General features: G+C 40.5%; 1 non-coding gene across 1 annotated transcript; it reads right to left on the reverse strand.

Moving 5' to 3' along the window:
- Positions 1-17,712: 17,712 nt before the first annotated feature.
- On the reverse strand, positions 17,713-17,820 carry LOC115943407 (U6 spliceosomal RNA). The gene has a single exon (XR_004077988.1). It is a non-coding gene; the product is annotated as a U6 spliceosomal RNA (small nuclear RNA).
- Positions 17,821-20,161: the final 2,341 nt, after the last annotated feature.

Here is a 20,161-nt window from a genome sequence, read left to right on the forward strand (position 1 = left end):
ATCTCAGATCTGTACCTCTGAAACAAATAATGCAATATATGTTAAGAAAAAAAAAAGAAGAAGAAGAAGGTAGCTGGAGGGGAAGAATGAAGCGGGGGAAATCGGAGGGGTGCACGAACCATGAGAGATGATGGACTCTGAAAAACAAACTGAGGGTTCTGGGGGGGAGGGGGGTGGGAGGATGGGTTGGCCTGGTGGTGGGTATTGAGGAGGGCACGTTCTGCATGGAGCACTGGGTGTTATGCACAAACAATGAATCATGGAACACTTCATCAAGAACTAATGATGTAATGTATGGGGATTAACGTAAGAATTAAAAAAAAAAGAAGAAAAAAAAAAAAAAGAAGTGCACTATGAAGCCGTGAAAAGACCTGGAGGAACTTAAATACATATTATTAAGTGAAAGAAAACAATCTAAAAAAGCTATGTATTATGTGATTCCAACTATCTGACATTCTGCACGAGGCAAAACTATGGAGGTAGTAAAGAGATCAGTGATTGCCCGGGGTTAGGAGGAATTGAGGGATGAATAGGCAGAGCACAGAGGACTGGGGGGGGCAGTGAAACCACGTGGTATGATACTCTAATGGTGCATACAGGTCATTATACCTTTGTCCAAACCCATAGAATGTTCACCAGCAAGAGTGAACCTTAATGTAAGCTGTGGAATCTGGGTCATAATGATGTGTCAAAGTAGGTTCATTGATTGTAACAGATGTGCCACTCTGATGAGGGATTTTAAAAGGGGGGAGCTGTGCATATGTGGAGGCAGGGAGTATATGTGAGTATATTCTGCTTATTTCGCTCTGAAACTAATAGTGCTATAAAAAATAATCTATTTTTTTAAGGGCGCCTGGGTGGCTCAGTCGGTTAAGCGTCTGCCTTCGGCTCAGGTCACGATCCCGGGATCCTGGAATCGAGTCCCGCATCAGGCTCCCTGCTCGGCGGGAGGCCTGCTTCTCCCTCCCCCACTCCCCCTGCTTGTGTTCCCTCTCTCGCTGTGTCTCTCTCTGTCAAATAGATAAATAAAATCTTAAAAAAAAATCTATTTTTTTAAAAAAATGGTTATGATAAACTTTATGTGTTTTTTTACCACGATTTTTAAAAATGTGAGTCTTTCCTTTCTTCCTCACTCCCTAATCTCATTCACCAGCAGCAAAGACCATTGAGTCAATATTTTTAACCAAATTTCTTTTATTTTCCAAAGATGATGATTTAAAGGCAATATGGTGCTCAGAGATTGGTCCTGTTTGGAGAAATACAGATTTAAGAGCTCCCAACATGGGTAGGATACTCCCATCATGGAAGTGTGGGAGTGGATGAATTCTCTAGGGACTGCATGCAAAGAAAGCAGGAGAAGCTCAGGAGGAACCAGGGAAACTCATATTGAAGAGGCCAAGAGAGGAGTCAGCCAGGGAGAATGAAAAATGAACAAAGAACCAATATGAAGACAGGAACCAAGGACAGAGAGCATTTTAAAAATAAATGCATAAATCAAAACCACAATGCGTTACTTAGAATGGCTATTATGAAAGAAAGAAAAAGAAAGGAAGGAAGGAGGGAGGAAGGAAGAAAAAGATAACAAATTCAAGTGTTGGTGAAGATATGGAGAAAAGCATTGCTGGTGGGAATATAAAATGGCGTAGACACTGTGGAAAATAGTGTGGCAACTATAAGTTAAACAGAGTTGCCACATGATGCATTCCTGCGTATATACTCTGAAGAACTGAAGCAGGGCCTTAAGTAGTTACTTGTACACCGATGTTCATATAGCACTTATTCACAGTGACCAAAAAGTGGAAACCACTTAAAGGTTCTGCTCATCCATGGGTGAGCAGATAAACAAAATGTGATACACAGATGCAATGAAACATCATTCAGTCTTAGAAGGGAATGAGGTTCTGACACATGCTAGGACATGGGTGAACCTTGAAAACATTATGTTAGTAAATAAGCCAGACATCAATGGGCAAATAATGTATGAATTCACTTGTATAAGGCACCCAGAATAGGCAAATTCATAGAGAGAAAGTAGATGACCAGTTGCCAGGGGCTGGAGGAGAAGGGAGGGGAGGGGAGGGGAGGGAAGTGGAGGGGAAGGGAAGAGAGAATGGAGAGTTAGTATTGAACGGGTATAGCGTTTCAGTTTGAAGACGTTCTAGAGATGCGTGGTCGTGATGACTGCACAGTGTGAATGTACTCAATACCACAGAGCTGTATACTTAGAATGGGTGGAATGGTAAATTCTATGTAATGTATATTTTACCATAACTTAAAAGCAGAATAGGGCGCCTGGGTGGCTCAGTCGTTAAGCGTCTGCCTTCGGCTCGGGTCATGATCTCAGGGTCCTGGGACTGAGCCCCACGTCAGGCTCCCTGCTCTGCGGGAAGCCTGCTTCTCCCTCTCCCACTCCCCCTGCTTGTGTTCCTTCTCTTGCTTTGTCTCTCTCTGTCAAATAAATAAATAAAATCTTAAAAAAATAAAAATAAAAATAAAAAAAGAATAAATGCATGAAAGGAGCCAGGCACAAAAAAGTACACACTGTATGCGTCCATTTGTGCGAAGTTCAAGAACAGGCAAACCTAAGTGGAGATGTGGGGGAGAGTCAGAGCAGCAACTACTTTAATATATGTGTGTGGGTAGGAAATTGGTGGAAAAGAAAAACAAAGTGTACATTTCAAGGAGTTTGAAAAGGGGACAAATAGGGTAATGTTAGCTAGGAAAGCCTAGAATGAAGTTTTCTTTAGGAAAAGGAAAGTCGAATGTATTTTTAGTTTGAGAACAGATGGAGAGGGAAGGACGACAACATAAGAGAGGGAAGAGACAGATGACATCTGGAGGTGCGAGGGGAGAGGATGAGGCAGGGAAGGGCAGGGGCCATCCTTGGAAAGACACAGGACATGGGACACAGGACACAGAGCATAAGGATAGGTACAGATTAGCTAAGTGGGGATGTGGAAGGCAAGCAAATGGAGGAATTCAAAGTTGTCTGGTCTTTCTTTACTTCCCTATACTTGACTGGCCCCCCTGAGCTGTGCACCATCAGCATTTCGCTGCAAACGATAACCATTCTCCCTGAAACAGCTCTGCCACCAACCACTGCTTTAGCAAACATTTCTGATCAAGTTTTCCTTGTCTGAACATATAAGCATTTGATTAGAAGACTTCTAAAGTTTATTCAAGGCACAAGATTTTGTTTCACTATGGGTGTGAATTGTAGAATAAATCAGTTGGAAAATATAGGTGTTTTTGATGTCCTTTGTGTCCTGAATTTAATAAACGCAGCTGAGAAATAGATGCATTTACGCCAAAATTATATTGGAAATAGAAAACTATCTGCCTTCTTTATAAAAGTTCCATTTTGGGGGTGCCTGGGTAGCTCAGTTGGTTAAGCAACTGCCTTCGGCTCAAGTCACGATCCTGGAGTCCTGGGATCGAGTTCCGCATCGGGCTCCCTGCTCAGCGAGGAGCCTGCTTCTCCCTCTGACCCTCCCCCCTCTCATGTGCTCTCTCTCTCATTCTCGCTCTCTCAAATAAATAAATAAATCTTTAAAAAAAAAAAGTTCCATTTTTTTTGAAGTGAAAACTGATTTCATACTTAGACAGGTGAATTAAATATATCCACATGCACTTGATGTATCAAAATTTGGTCAGTAAGAGGTGAATAATTGGAACAAGTTTCTCTTTCTATTTAGAATAGTGAAGACTTCATTATAGTGTAGCAGCTCGTGATAAGATTCTGGGACAGTTTTAGGATATGTTGTCTCATTAACTTAAAAGAAGAGGCCTCTTTTGAAAGGCAGGCAATATTGTAATAGAGGCCTCACTAGAAACTACTTCCTAAAAAGCCCCCTTTCAGAAGGCACACCTAGGCCATTCAAAAGGCACGATTATATGTGGTTAATGCATGAAGGAAAATGGAAAGCTTCATTAATATTCAAAGGATGAAAATGAAAATGATTCCCAGATGCCGTTTTAGCTTATCAAATTAACAAGATTTGTAAAAATCATACTTAAGGTAAAGCATGATGGGAAATCTCATGGACTGCTGATAGGAGTATCAATCGGCTCATCTTTTCCGCAAAGCAATAGAAGAATGTGTATCAAAGACCCTAACAATTGATTCAAATGGCCATACCTTTGTGAATCAGTAATATAGTGCTAGGATGTCATCCTTTAAAGAATTCAGAAAAGTGGAGTAAATCTTCTTCACACAAAGATACTCATTTCAGTGCTAATAGTGATAGCAAAAATTAGAAACACTTGAATGTCTAATCATGAGGACTTCAGTTATGAAAAATACACATGATATGATACATTTTATAAGCATTTGATATGTTTATTAAGAAGTTTTAACAATGTAGGGAAAATGTGACATATGGTAGGTGATACAGTATTATTCTACTATGTTAAAATATGTGTATGTATAGAGAGAAAAGACCAGCAAGTGTCAAAAGTTAAAGTGGTCCTCTCTAATTGGCAGGGTTTTAAGTGATTTTTTTCCTCCTTCTTTATACTGTTCTCTAGTTTCCAGAATGGATCGCATCATTCCAAAAATATGAATATAAAGTTATTTTTCAATAAAAGGAGAAAGTTCCTTTTGATAATTTTGGTAACGGTTATATCCCTGCACTCCAGTAAAATGGACCAAGACATCCAGCTGCAGTCAGCTATTCATTCAATAATGTTTATTAAGCACCTACTGCACACCAAGCCCTGGGAATGCGAGGGTAGAGCTGACCCAGGCCGGCCCTCATCAAGCTTACGGTCTAGGGGAAAGTACAGCGCATTAGTTTGCTAGGACCACCATAACACAGTACCACAGACTGGGTGGCTTAGAAAAATGGAAACTGATTTTCTCACAGTTCTGAAGGCCAGAAGTCTGAGATGAAGATGTTGGCGCGGTTGGCTTATTCCTGGGTCTCTCTCCTCAGCTTGTAGATGGCCCTCTTCTCCTTGGGTCTTCATATCATTAGAACTGTGTCTGTGTCCAAATTTCCTCTTCTTATAAGAACACTAGTCATATTGGATGACTGTCCACCCTGATGACCTCTTTTCAATTTGATTACCTCTTGAGAGACCCCATCTCCAAATACAGTCACTTTCTGAGGGATCACAGGTACTGGTGGTTAGAACTTCAGCATGTGAATTTGGAGGAGGCAAAACTCAGCCCATAACATAGCAATTAAACAACACTGGCATCAAGAAGAAGGACTGGATAGGCCGAGATCAAAGACTAGACGTTGCGCTCTAAGTACTACTGGTCATTTCAAGGGAGTGGCGCTGTGTTCACCGAACTACAATGCTTGCTGCATTCAGTCTTCTTTTTCGGTGCTTTTGTATGTTTTGTGGCTTCTTTATTTAACAGGTTGACAGGAATAAAACAAACTTTCATCCAGTCAGGATGAAATGCAACTGACATTTTAAACTTATCTTCTCTTCAGAGTGTCAGAAAATGAATATTTATTCTTTGATGCCTGATATTACAGTCATTCATTATCTTTCAGGGAACAGATTGGGTTGTGAATTGATACCTGCTGAGTTCCCAGATGAGCATATGTGATGATTCCCGAAAAGGGCTAGGCTGGTTCTAAGTCTCCAGAGCTGTAAACAAACAGAGGTCTGGAGAATGAACTCTGTCCAGTCTAATTACTTCTCTGTGACTCATTTTTGACAGTTCTCAAAATTCAGAACAATTTTTATGGTACCATATGTAGAGTCCACCTAATTCACAATCTACTTCCTAAACCTGTATTTGTTTTGCTCGCAAATCCTTCACGGCATGTGGCAGGCTATAAGTAAATTCATTAAATTCATTTTAAATTCATAAAACTAAAACAGATTCTTGAGGCCGGATAGACCACGGTTGGATAATGTTTGTTACATTGCATTCATACAACTCATTGCCCCTCTGTTCCAGGAACAGACAGAATTTTACATAATTATTTGAAAAGCAGTACAAAATTGGTGTAGCCTTGTGGTGAAGGGCCTGTGCTCTGAGGGTTAACAGCACCACTTTCCACCACCTGCAGGATCATGCAGAGGAAATGAGTGAAGCCTCAGTGAGCCCTTAGAATCATGTCTCGTGCACAGTGACACATACAATATATATGGTGAGAGCTGCTATTATTCGACTTTGCAGAGCAGACTTTCTGTGTGATGGGATCTTGCTCTCTCACCCCTTTCCCACATGTTGAGTGCTCTATGACAAATTTGAGCTCTTTGTTAATTACATTTTAATAAGGTAAATACTTGACCTCCTAACAAATTGAAGTGCAGCCTTTGGCTAGTTGGATCCACACCACTGCCATGATTCCTCTTCCTATAACTTGCAAAATTAAAATTCGTACAACTTTAGAAGTATACTTTTTGATGTTCTTCCATGAACTTGTAGGCACGTTGTGTTCTTTGAATTCCTCCAGGTCATCTGTGAATAATCACCTACAGACAGTCGCTCTCACTGTTTGCTTCCTCTGAAGTTCATGTGCAAGGCTTATGGGTCTCTTCCAATTTCCACGCTATGTTGTTGCTCTTCCCAGTTTCCAATGCCCTTGTTCCTCTTCACCAACATCAGCCCTCTTTGATTTCTAAATTGGACCCCAAACCTCTGGGAGCTGACTGTTTTTATTCTTTTGCCTGGTCCCTGATTAATACTTATATAACTTTCACATTATGTTAATTTGCCCCTATGAATTATTTCTTAAAAAATGTTTCTTATTTGTGCCTGTCGTCTCTCTGCTAGATTGTAGGATCCTTGACAATGAAACATGTGTCCTTGGATTCTTTTGTAGTTTATCCTACTATTTTTGTATGCAAATATTGCTTATTGCTTGCTTTGTCTTCTTATTACCTTTTCCCCCAATCCCAGTTATTCTTCTCTATGTTGTAACCTGGACTTTCTAGCTGGTTTCCTTACAGTGAAAGGACACCATCTAGAGTGTTTTCTGTCCTCTAGTATCTTGTATCCTCAAGTATCTTCTGATACTTGTTTTACCTTTTTATGTTGCACAATCTATTTACATATCATCCCAGTGAAATTAAAGAGTTGAAATGTTTTGGGGCACCTGTCTGGCTCAGTTGGTAGAGCATATGACTCTTGATCTCAGGGTCGTGAGTTCAAGCCCCGCATTGGGTATGAAGTCTACTTTAAAAAAAAAAAAAAGTGAAATGTTTCTTAGAGTATGCAAAGGGAAAAAAAAGGCAAAGTGGTCCATGCCAGGTAAAACTGAGCCCTTCCTCTTTGTGGTCCCCACAGTATTCTTTATCACACTTTCTTTGTGTACCTTTTACTTCCTTTTCTCTTTATTGGACCGTAAGACCGTGTCCTGTTAGTTTTATTAATCTTCAGCACTTGGCATTTTACCTGAAACATAGTAAGTGCTGAAGAAATGAAAGACTGAACAAGGAGACTTACCCATGAAAATAGTAGGTCTTACACTAGGTTCATCCGTTTTCCAAAAACCTAGCTTTATTATCATTATTTGTTAAGATTTTATTTGTTTATTTGACACAGAGAGAGAGAGCAAGAGCAGGAACACAAGCAGGGGGAGTGGGAGAGGGAGAAGCAGGCCTCCCGCCGAGCAGGGAGCCCGATGCGGGGCTCGATCCCAGAACCCTGGGATCATGACCCGAGCCAAAGGCAGACGCTTAACGACTGAGCCACCCAAGCACCCCAAAAAACCTAGCTTTAGACTGATACTTTAAAGTATGGACCCTGAAGCCAGAGGGGTGTGATTAGTATCCCAGATTTACAGCTTACTAGCTCGTGACAGAGGGCAAATGATTTCTCTGAGACTAGTTTATTCATATATAAAATATGTCGGTTGTCAGGATTTTAATCCTTAGGCCAGTACTTAAGAAATTTAGCTATTATTATTATAGTAAAATGATATTAAAATATATTGACATTTGGGGCACCTGGGTGGCTCAGTCGTTAAGTGTCCGTCCACACTGTCATGTAGCCCTCACCACCATCCATCTCCAGTACTCTTCTTATCTTCCCAAACAGAAATTCTATATCCATCAAAAAATAACTCCTTATTCCACTCATACTCCAGCCCCTGCCAACCACCATTCTACTTCCCATCTCTATGAATTTGACTATACTGGGTTTCTCGTTATGTAAGTGGAATCATACAATATTTGTCTCTTTGTGTCTGGCTTATCTCACTTGGCATGTCTTCAAGGTTCATCCATGTTGTCGCATGTGTGAGATTGCATTCCTTGTTAGGGCTAAAAAAATTTTTTTTTATTTTAATGGTTGCAGAACATTCCCTTTCTGTTTTGTATCTTTAGGTGTTCCCCCTTTTTTAACAACTCTGCTAATGAAAGTTGGGCTTGGTCTTTAAACGTGCCCAAGTTTTTTGAGGCCTAATGTAATAATGGAAGATTGAAAAAAAAAAAAAAAGAACAAGTCTAATGCCCAGGAAATCTCATTAAAAACATGTCTTTTTGCTTTGATCAGAAATAAATATATTTTAAGGTGCATTTAAGATTTTGTTTTAGAAACAAGGGAAATGTTCAAATGTGCGGCTTTGTTGTTCTCTTTCAGCAATGATTACTGCATCATCTTGGCCAATGTATTCACTAACCATAAAAGGAGAAAAATGTGCATTTCCTTGATAATATTGAGAATGAGTTGGCAAGTGATCTCTGAGCTCTGGGATGGGCTAAAAGGTGAAATGGAAGATGTTTTAACGTGCCAAGACTTGAGTTCAAGTCTTTAAAACGGTTTCTTTTCCAATAATTACTAAGACTTTTAATTGCAAAACTGGATAAGGAATCTTCTGGCATGTATTTTATTTCAGACAGCAAACTATTGATGAGAAAAACAGTGAAACATCAGATGAGAAAAACAGACAACAATCTTGGTAGTTTAAAATATATTTCTCAGTATGAATGAGGGCACTGGTTACAAGCTTGAGGACTTCAAAGGGTATGGATGCCCTCTCTTTCTTATACGGAAAGAAACTTTTCATTGGATTTTATTTTATTGTCCCAGGTAGAAGAAACATTTTTATATTCATTATTCATCTACCCTGCCTAGCATAAAAATTATTTAAGTAAGTTTAGAGAATATTAAAGAACATAATTTAAGAAATCTGAATATAAATTCTTTAGCTTGTCTTTTATTTATTTTTTTTTATATTTTATTTATTTGAGAGAAAGAGACAGAGATAGCAAGAGAGAGGGCATGAGCAGGGAAGAGAGGGAGAAGCAGGCTTCTGGCTGAGCAGGGAGCCCAATGCGGGGCTCGATCCCAGGACCCTGTGATCATGATCGGAGCCGAAAACTGATGTTTAACTGACTGAGCCACCCAGGTGCCCCATCTTGTCTTTTATTGTTGAGGCACTGATCTTTACTCTGAAAAAGTGAACAGAAACCTCCGTGGAGAACATAAACTCTGATGACAGTGAGGAAAGAGTTCAGAGCTTCTCAGATGGTAGTGGCTATGTCTTGTCCATCTAGGGCTGGTCAGTTCAGTCCTTTACTGTAGTTAGGATTTTCTTGGCCCATAAATTGAGTAACCATATGTTGTCGATTTTCTGGAACAGCCCCAATTTAAAATATTCTTTCCTGTTGTTAGACCATGTGTCGGACCATGTGTTCTGATATTTTTATGGAAAATGTGGTCAGCTTACCCATAATTTTCAATAGTTCCCTAATGGGCCTTTCCTTCAAGGTACCCAGAGGAATCTGTGTCTGGGTTGGGGCATGAGTTCTACCCATTCTGTGAGAGTCAGCTAATGTCTTTGCATCTCTGTGAAGTCCAACCTGCCTTCTGCAACCATTTTCAGAAACTTTCCCTCTCCATTTCCCACACCATCTACAGATTGTATGTGGTCTTTTTTTTTTTTAAGATTTTATTTATCCACTTGACAGAGACACAGTGAGAGAGGGAACACAAGCAGGGGGAGTGGGAGAGAGAGAAACAGGCTTCCCGCGGAGCAGGGAGCCCGATGCGGGGCTCCATCCCAGGATCCCAGGATCATGACCTGAGCCAAAGGCAGATACTTAATGACTGAGCCACTCAGGTGCCCCTGTATGTGGTCTTATGTTGTTGTTATTCTTATATGTGGTTTAGTTTCATCTCCTCAACTACACTGTACAGCCTGGAGGAAAGGGACATCACCTCAATTTCTCCTACTACCTCCCCAGTACATCACACAGTGCTGGGCATACAGCAGCTCTGGTTTTAAAATAAGTAAAAAAGATTCATTGAATTTTTTGTGTCATTCAGGAAGAGAAACCCCTTTGAAAACATCTTTACCAGAACCCCGCAATGAGCCTGTATATATTAGACTATTAGTTAAACCCTCACCACATTCTGTCAAATTCAAATGTAGGTTTTCGACACCAGATTCCTATTCTAAGGTATTTGATAATAAATAAGTAAACATATATTTGAGGGAAAAGGGGAGTAGAAACCCAGCCCTTGGGTTCTCATATGTGCTAAGTACAAAAGGTAAATTTTATGACTTTATTATTTTGTCTAAGACATAGAATTCCATAATTTCTTTTTCGCATCCCTTCCTTTATGTCCCCTGACTATGGAGGCCCTCGCCAACGTTAGTCCTCTACTCCATAAACATTTGTTCCATGGGAGTTGCTTATGAGGAAGACGAGATGATTGCTACCAAATCCACATCTCTCTCTCTTTTTTTATTTGAGAGAGAGAATGAGAGAGAGTGAGTGAGAGAGAGCACGAGCAGAGGAAGAGGGAGAAGCAGGCTCCCCACTGAGCAAGAAGCCCAATGTGGGTCTGAATCCCAAGACCCAGGGATCATGACCTGAGCCAGGGGGAGACGCTTAACCGATTGAGCCACCCAGGCGTCCCTCCACATCTCTTGAAGCAGCTTTTCCCTGCACTCCAGCCAACTATTCACAAGTAGGTGGAGGATGTAAGAAAGGGGTACGGTGAAGACATGGGAAGTTTGGGGACACTTGGGCAACACCAGGTATCAGGGAGCCTTTTCAAAATATTCATAGCAGATGAGATGGAGTAGGTTGGGGTGGGGACTCCTGTGGCCTGGATTTCAGAGAACGTGTGTTCCAAACCTCTTAGTCCAATGTCCTGTGGCACCTCCCTAAGGCCTTCCGTCAGCTTGCCTCTATCACATCTCCTTCCCAAGAACCCATTCCTATCAGTATGAACGCTCATCTTTTTTCCAAGTAATTGGAATGTTTAAGAGAATTTAATTAGCCATATGTATACATATAATGCATTAGATTTATAAGAGTTATTTAAGTACTTGGGGAAGGTTTTGCTCATTAGGTTATAAATGTGCTCTGCAGGCATTTAAAACATTTAAAATAAAAATTGACTCTGTTAAATTTATAAATGCAGTTTAAAATGTTTAAGTGGTTGTAATTATCCAAGTTTGTATATGATATTGATGGTTTAGTTTCTTTACCATGAGCTAACCAAATATTAATCAAAGAAAAGTGAGAGAATTATTCTTCATCTGCATAATAAGATTACTAATTTGAACTCGAGGAAAACTAGATTTTTAATCCTGTAACTTTAAAAAATGGAATATCAATTTGATATCCCAATAAGCATAAATAGTTTTTCCTACTCCTAAAGATTTCTTTTCTGTCCAAGACATAAAAAACAAACAAGTAAACCTCTGATAATATCAAAAGACAGATCCTAAATATGTTTACATGTAAATGACCCCTTATTGGCCAACAGTCTCTTTGCTTCTTATGGTCTTGAAATTTCTAGAATATAAATGATCCACAAGATCCTTCTTTAATCTAAAGAAGGGAATTATTAGCACTTTTAAACTTTCCTGTCACATGCAAATTTCCTTGAACTATCAGGCATATGATATGGAATATGTTTGTATTATGAAATGGAGTTTTCTCCCTTGATCTGTAAAAGCCTGTTACTAAACAAATTACAGAGACTCTTAAATATCTCATACCTGGTATCCCCTCCTGTCCTCCTGCTCCCCCCTCCCCTCCCTTAGCTTCTCTTCTTGGGGGCAATCCAAGTGAAATAAAGAATGGGGATGCCAGGGGTGCCTGGGTGGCTCAGTTGGTTGAGCGACTGCCTTTGGCTCAGGTCATGATCCTGGAGTCCTGGGATCGAGTCCCGCATCGGGCTACCTGCTCAGCAGGGAGTCTGTTTCTCCCTCTGATCCTTCCCCCTTTCATGCTCTCTCTCTCTGTCTCATTCTCTATCTCAAATAAATAAGTAAAATCTTAAAAAAAAAAAAAACTTTTCTGTTCATTTAATCAGCCTCCTTTATCTTTTGGATGCCTTTATTAAAAGCGTATGTTATACGTTTAAAGCTATAAAATAAATTGTCCTAATAAGGAGGCCACTATTTTTTTCTGCTTCATACGCTGGGATTTCAAATAGGAGTTCATTTTTAGAAAGGATTCTCTGCTAAGGAAAGTTTGGGAAGCTGTTGATTTACTCCCAGCTAAAAGCCTCTTAACTTTTCCTCTAGATTTCAGGCTCCTTATAGACTACGAAACTAAATTCAATGTTTCCAGCCTGGCTTTCCAAGGCAGAAATCATCTGACCTGACGTTAGCTTATCCAAATATGTTTTTTCCTAGTCGCCCGCACAGACTCTCAAGTCTGGGAAAGGTCACTCTGCCCCCACTTCCTTGCCTGCTGCCCTAGACGGGTCTTGTTAATCCCCCCGCACTGGGCCACCACCCATCTAGGAGGTGGCCTGAGGAATGAAGCCCATTTGCCATCAGCTCTTCTCTATACCCCAGTGCATTCTGCATCTTGGTTCATTGCGTCCCTGAATCTGAGCCTCTTCCCCTCTGCCTTTCACCTGCCCTACTTCTTTGTTATCCTTCACAGTCCACAAACCTGTAGACCCTTTATTACCTTCCTGAGTTCATGATGATCTCTTCTTCCCACAGGCTTATATTTAATTTTGCCTAATTTTGCTTTCTTTGTTCTATGGTCTTCCCACCAGGATCATGAACTTACCTATTTCTTCACAAGCTTGTGATGACCATGGGGCTCTATCCTTGAAGGGTGGGTAGAGTTCTTGGCTGCAATTACATGCCCTGACTTTAGCCTCAGTCCTGTCTGTCACTCACTGATTTCTGTAATTTTAACCAAATCACTTAAACTTTAATAGTCTCATTTTCCCCTCTGTAAAATGGGAATAATAAAATCTGCTGTTTTAGAATACAGCGGTCACAGATGGAGTGGTCTGCTGCTGGTTTAGGCTAGTTATCTTACTGGAGTCACCATGGATGAAGAAATGATTATTGAGTTGTTCTGGTTTAGAAACCCAATCTTATTAACCCACCCAGAGTTGATGGGTTGTAAGAATCTGACTCCTGAGATTATAGCTCACAAGAGACTGGTGGTTCTTTTTGCTTCCTTTCTACATTTTCTTCCTAGGTCATTTCTCTACTTCCCAAGCACTCTTTGTCTTTACACACCAGTGACCAACAGATGTCCGTAGCAGCCTGGATCTCTCTACTAAGCTTCATGACCATGAATCTAGATGGCCACTTGACATTCCCCCTGGGAGATCTCACATGCTTCTCAAATGTAATATATTCAAACTGTACTCTTGTTCACTCCATAACATCTACATTCCCACACAGAGCCACATCTAATCTATCCCTTGTTCATCCTTGTTCATTTTAGTGAATGGATGGCACCTCTTCAACCCAGTTGCTCAGGCTGGTATCTGGAAACTGCCCCTCCTGCACATCCAGTCTATCACCAAGGTCTAGTAATCCTGTTCCTAAGCATATCACAACTCTGTCCCCTTCTGTCTACTGCCACCATTCTTGTCCATATTACCATTATCCCTTGACCACATTATTGCAAAATTCTCCAACCTGGTCTCTCTGTTTCTACTTTAATTCTCCGTCTAACCCATTCTTTCCATAGCAACCAGAAGGATATTTTTAGAGCACAAATGTCATCATATCTCATCTTATCTTTATATTTTGTACCCAAAATAACTCCAAATCATCTCTGAGTGGCCTCTGCAGCCCTTTGTGATCTGGTCTGCTTCCTTCAGCAGGTCATTCCTTGTGGTCCTTCTCTCCCTTAAACCCTTTCCAATCTGTATTGGCTCTTCTGATTCTCAAACACACCAAACTCTTTGCTGTCTTCTGCCTGACAGCTTTCTCTTCATTCCATCAGCTGGTTGACTCATGGTTTCACGTAAAGTATCAGAAAAGCCTCTCTTACTCCTCTAGTCTAATGCAGCACTTAGCACAAGATGTAGTTGTGGTTTTATTTGTGTGATTACTTGTTTGTCTGTCTCCCCTCTGGACTGTAACATGAGGGCAGGAACTACTTACTACTCTATGGTGCCAGCCAGAGTGTAGGGGCTCAGTAAGTGTTTGATGAATGACTATTCATTTGTTTACTTTATAGTGATTTGTCTCCATGTTGTTCCCTTTCCTGGTGCCTGCGAAGCTGATCCAAGGAAAAGTACATGCGTGATAAACATTGACAGTTAGAACCAAAATATTTGCATGGTGTCAGGAGAAACTTTGTCCCGTGAACTTCACCACCCTCATGTCATATGAGCATCCCTCTTGATTAGATTGTGCCAGATAAACATTACTCATTTCTTCCTCCCCAGCTCTTTTTTTTTTTTAAAGATTTTATTTATTTATTTGACAGAGAGAGACACAGCAAGAGAGGGAACACAAGCAGGGGGAGTGGGAGAGGGAGAAGCAGGCCTCCCGCAGAGCAGGGAGCCTGATGTGGGGCTAGATCCCAGGACCCTGGGATCATGACCTGAGCTGAAGGCAGACGCTTAACGACTGAGCCACCCAGGCGCCCCATTCCTCCCCAGCTCTTCAGCATCTCTGCCTACTAATAGTTTGTGTGATTATGAGCCATTGGGTTGTTTCAGACAGTCAGATTGCAATACCATCGATTGCGTAATAGAATTACTCTACTACTAATAACAGTAATCACAACCACAAATGTTTATATCGTACTTTATGATTTTCTAAGTGCTCTTATGTGCATTATCTCCTTTAATCTTGGAGTCTGGGCCCGAAAACGTATCTGTGACCTCGGTTGATTTGGATGGATCCCAAGCTTTTTCTGAATCAGCTTCCATGCAGTCCATCTGTCGCTGAAGGAAGGGCTGGGCTTCAGCAGAGGGCTGATGTGGGGCTTTTTTGGGTAGTTCCATCCCGACATGGTAAACTTCTCCCCACCACATCCTCAAATTCTGGAGACTTTTACTGTATATGGCCCCAAATTTACCAACTGCCATTACTCCTAAGATTGTTAAGACTGAAAAACGAGCTAATAATAATAACAAATACTTGTTTGAGTGCTGACAATGTGCCAGACGATGTCCTAAATGCTTTACACACACACACACTAATTTATTCAGTCCTCATAACTGCCCCAACTTAGAAGACATATGTAGCATTGTTATACCTACTTCTAAAAGGAGAACTAAGACCCCAAAAGATTAAGGAGCTTGTCCCCTTGCTAATAACTGGGGAAGCTGGGACATGAACCCAGCCGACTTTCTAGACTCCATGCTCACAGACAGCATATCTGTGAATGTTTATTCTTTAATCACATTTGTTCTTTACTGACATGATTCTTTAATACACTTATCGGAATTTAAGGAGCGCTCACTGTGTGCCAGGGGTGAAGCTCAGGGCAGGAACACAGCTTGCTTCCTAGTGAGGAAGATGGGTTTGGACAAATGATCACCAGTGGGCTGTGTGTTACAAAGATGAAGGAACACTGTGGGGTAGGAGCATAGAGCAGGGGACCAAGGCTCATCTGGGGCTCAGAGAAGGCCTCTGGGAGGAGGGGACATTTTATCCAAAGCCTGGAGGCCATGCATATGTGGTCTACACTAAAGGGAGGAGGGAGACCTCCAGCAGGGCAGAGCCTTCCATGACTGCCTGAGGAACTAAGAGAAGTCCGTGCAGTGGCTCTAGAAGCCAGAGTTTCTAGAGCAGAGAAACAAGTGGAGTGAGGTGATGCTGGAGAACAAAGGGCCTGGGATTTGGTATTTTATCTAAGGATCATAAGGATTTGGTGTTTTATTCTAAGGGCCTTGGGCAACAAAAAGATTTGAGGCAGACTGCTGAGCTGCAGGGAGAAGGCGGAGGTCAGTTGGGAGGTTGCTACCGTCCCGCAGGAGAGGAAGGCTGGCTGGGAGAACAAGGGTGGGGGCAGCCGGGATCCAGGGAAGTGGATGTGGCCAAAACAGGTTTAGGAGGTAGAGTGAGCAGAACCCGGAGACTAACTGAATGTGGAGGATGGGGGGGAAGGAGGAGTCAAGGTCTCTTACTTGAGTAAAGTTTTGATAATGGAAGCAGAAATGGACAACAGAAACAGAAGCAGATTTGGGTGCAGGGATTGATGGAGTGATGGATTGAATTTCAGGGGTGTTGACACAGAAGTGGATGTGTCCAGCCAGCACTTGGCTTGTACGGGTCAGGAAGGAGGAATTGGGCTACAAAATTTCTTTGACTCTAAGGTGGACATTTTTCATATTTACGACTTTCAAAATTATGTGGCTTAAAAAGTTTGTTTAGTAAAAATAGTGTTTTAACAGTGAACTATAATTGGTGGTGTCTTAAAATAGACGATAGTCTATAAAATAAGAATATTTCATAAAAACATAACTAATTTGTATTTAATTGTGTTTTGAGATATCAGGGAAGGAAAGCCTTTAAAACACTCTTTTAGGGTGCCTGGGTGGCTCAGTGGGTTAAGCGTCTGCCTTCGGCCCAGGTCATGATCCCAGGGTCCTGGGATTGAGTCCCAGGTGGGGCTCCCTGCTCAGTAGGGAGCCTGCTTCTCCCTCTCCCACTCCTCCTGCTTGTGTACTGTCTCTCTCTCTGTCAAATAAATAAATAAAATCTTAAAAAAAAATAAAACACTCTTTTATCTTTAAAAAAAAAAAGATCCTATTTAGTAAAAGTAAAATTCAGCAGTAGCACTAATATTTGACACAAATGCCAAACTGGTACAGTTCTAGTAATGAAGCTTTAACCACAACTCTTACGGGCTTGAGGTGTCTGTTCTTTCTAAGTCTAGACCATTCCTTGCTCCTGTTTCTACCTGCAACATAATTTTGCCTACATGTTAACTTGATTACCTGTCTCTGTCTCCACATTACAAAGGTATGTTTTGTCAACCTTGTATAGAATAATGTGCTTTTGAAATTCAATCCGTCATCCCTTTTCCCTGAGTGTAAAATGATGAACCTTTTCCTGTAACTGTGGCCGTGTGTCCCATACCCACCCCCACCCCACAACCCGCCTCAGCCACATAGGTGGGGCAAGAGCTAAAGAAAGTACCATTAGTTTAAGAGAAGAAAAAGACTTAGCAACATCCCTTTCTCAAATCCTACATCATTTAGTCCCTAAGTTGTTTTTTGGCCCATATACTGTCTTCTATTGTTAATTTAATATTCATAACTGTGTATATAACCTTCCCAATTAGATTTTTGCTTAGCAGGGAAGCAAACCACCAGAGCTACTCCCTACAATCTTTGCTTCCAGAGTCTTTACCTGGTTTTCTGCTCCACTTCCACCAGATCATTCTGGATCCTTCAATTAAGGCCTAGGTCTCACACAGACCACCACTTAGTACAACCCAAGCTCAAGGGAATTTTTATTGCAGCAAAATACACATAGCATAAAATGTACTGTCTTGACCATTTTTAAGGGTACAAGTCAGTGGTATTAAATAGATTCATCATACTATGCAACAATCACCACCATCCATCTTACAAATTTTGTAAGTCATCCTTGTGCAGGGGTCATGCTATGCTTCTCTGTATTATTCCAATCTTAGTATGTGTGCTGCTGAGGCAAGCACTCTCAAGAAAACTTTTAAAAACAAAACTTTACTTCCTAACTTGTCTATGAGGCCAGCATTCCCCTAATACCAAAACCAGATAAAAATACTACAAGAGGGCACCTGGGTGGCTCAGACGGTTAAGCGTCTGCCTTCGGCTCAGGTCATGATCCCAGGGTCCTGGGATCGAGTCCCGCATCGGGCTCCCTGCTCCTTGGGAGCCTGCTTCTCCCTCTGCTTCTCTCTCTCTGTCTCTCATGAATAAATAAATAAAATCTTTAAAAAAAAAATACTACAAGAAAGAAAATTACAGACCAATAACTCTCATGAACATAGGTGCAAAAATACTCAACAAAATATCAGCAAGTCAAATCCAACAACATATAAAAAGAATTATATACCACAACCAAGTTGGATTTATTCCAGAAGTGCAAAGCTAGTTCAACATTTGAAAATCAACCAATGTAATCCACTACATCAATAGACTAAAGAAAAAAATTACATGATTATATTGACTGATGCAGAAAAAACATTTGGCAAAATCTAACACCTCTTCATTATGAAAACTCTCCACAAACTAGGAATAGAGAGAAACTTTCTCAACATGATAAAAAAAGAAAGCATCTACAAAAACCTACATCAAACATCCTACTTAATTGTGAGAAACTGTATACTTTTTTTAAGGTCAGGAAAAAGTCGAGATGTCCTCTCTCACCACTCCTAATTAACAACATACTGAAACTTCTAGCTAGTGCAATAAGACAATAGAAGGAAATAAAAGGTAAACAGAGCGAGAAAAAGCACCAAAACAAATCTTTACTCAGAAACAAAGGTAGGCACCTCAAGTCCCTTTTAGAATTTGTAGACTTTCTTTATTGCATATTTGTTTTCTGTTTCAAAGATATCTACTCTTGTTTTACTATTGCCTTGCTTCTATTTCCTTGAGTTTAAGTTGCTGTTCTTTTTCTAGCTTCTTAAGATGGAAGCTAAAATCATGTGTACTTTCAATTTTTGTTCTTCTCAAGTATATACACTTAAAGCTATGAATTTCCCTTTGAGCCCTGCTTTATCTGTACCTCAGGCATCTTGATATGTCACATTTTCATTATCATTCAGTTTAAGATAGTTTATAATTTCACTGCCATGTTTTCTTAGACCTAGAAGCTATTTAAAAATGTGTTGCTTAATTTTCAAACACGTGGAGGTTGTCTAGTTATCTTCCTGTTATTAATTTCTAGTTTGATTCCACTGTGGTCAAAGAACACATTTTGGATGATTTCACTCCTTAGGAATTGTTTGAGACTTGCTTTATGGCCTAGCAGATGGCCCATGTTGGTAAGTGTCCATATGCTCTCACAAACAGCATGTATGTGGCAGTTAAGTATAAAGTTCTGTATATGTCAATTATGTCAATTTGACTATTTGTGTTGTTCAGGTTTTCTATATCCTTGCTGATTTTTTGTCTGCTTGTCTTATCGGTTATTTAAAGAGGTGCTAAAATCTCCTGTAAAGATTGTTAGTTTATCTATGTCTTCTTTTAGTTCTGTCAACTTCGCTTAATATATATTGGAACTGGGCGCCTGGGTGGCTCAGATGGTTAAGCGTCTGCCTTCGGCTCAGGTCATGATCCCAGGGTCCTGGGATCGAGTCCCACATCGGGCTCCCTGCTCCTTGGGAGCCTGCTTCTCCCTCTGCCTCTCTGTCTGTCTCTCTGTCTCTCATGAATAAATAAATAAAATCTTAAAAAAAAAATATATATATATATATTGGAACTATGCTACATTTCCCACAAATTATTTCTACATTACAAATTAGTAGATGCATACAAATTTAGGACTGCTTTATTTTATGTAAACTGACATTTTATCATTATGAAATGTCCCTTTTCAATCTCTAGAAATATTTCTTCCCCCAAAGCTTTTGTTGTCTGATCTGAACATATAGCTATACCAGCTTTCTTTTGGTTAGTGTTTGCATGGCACATTTTTTTCTTTTTTTTTTCTTTAAAACTTTGTGTTTGGGGCGCTTGGGTGGCTCAGTCATTAAGCGTCTGCCTTCGGCTCAGATCATGATCCCAGCGTCCTGGGATCGAGCCCCACATCGGGCTCCCTGCTCTGCGGGAAGCCTGCTTCTCCCTCTCCCACTCCCCCTGCTTGTGTTCCCTCTCTCACTGTGTCTCTCTCTGTCAAATAAATAAATAAAATCTTTTAAAAAAAAAAACTTTGTGTTTTTATAATTAAGTTGAGTCTCTAGTAAACAACACATGGATTTTGCTTTTTTAATCCAAAAGCAATTTTGGTCTTTCAACTGGAGTAATAATCTATTAACATTTAATGTAATTATTGAAATGTTTATATTTACT

This window comes from Leptonychotes weddellii, chromosome 3, assembly GCF_054177405.1.
Source record: "Leptonychotes weddellii isolate Sample4059 chromosome 3, ASM5417740v2, whole genome shotgun sequence".
Lineage (NCBI taxonomy): Eukaryota > Metazoa > Chordata > Mammalia > Carnivora > Phocidae > Leptonychotes > Leptonychotes weddellii.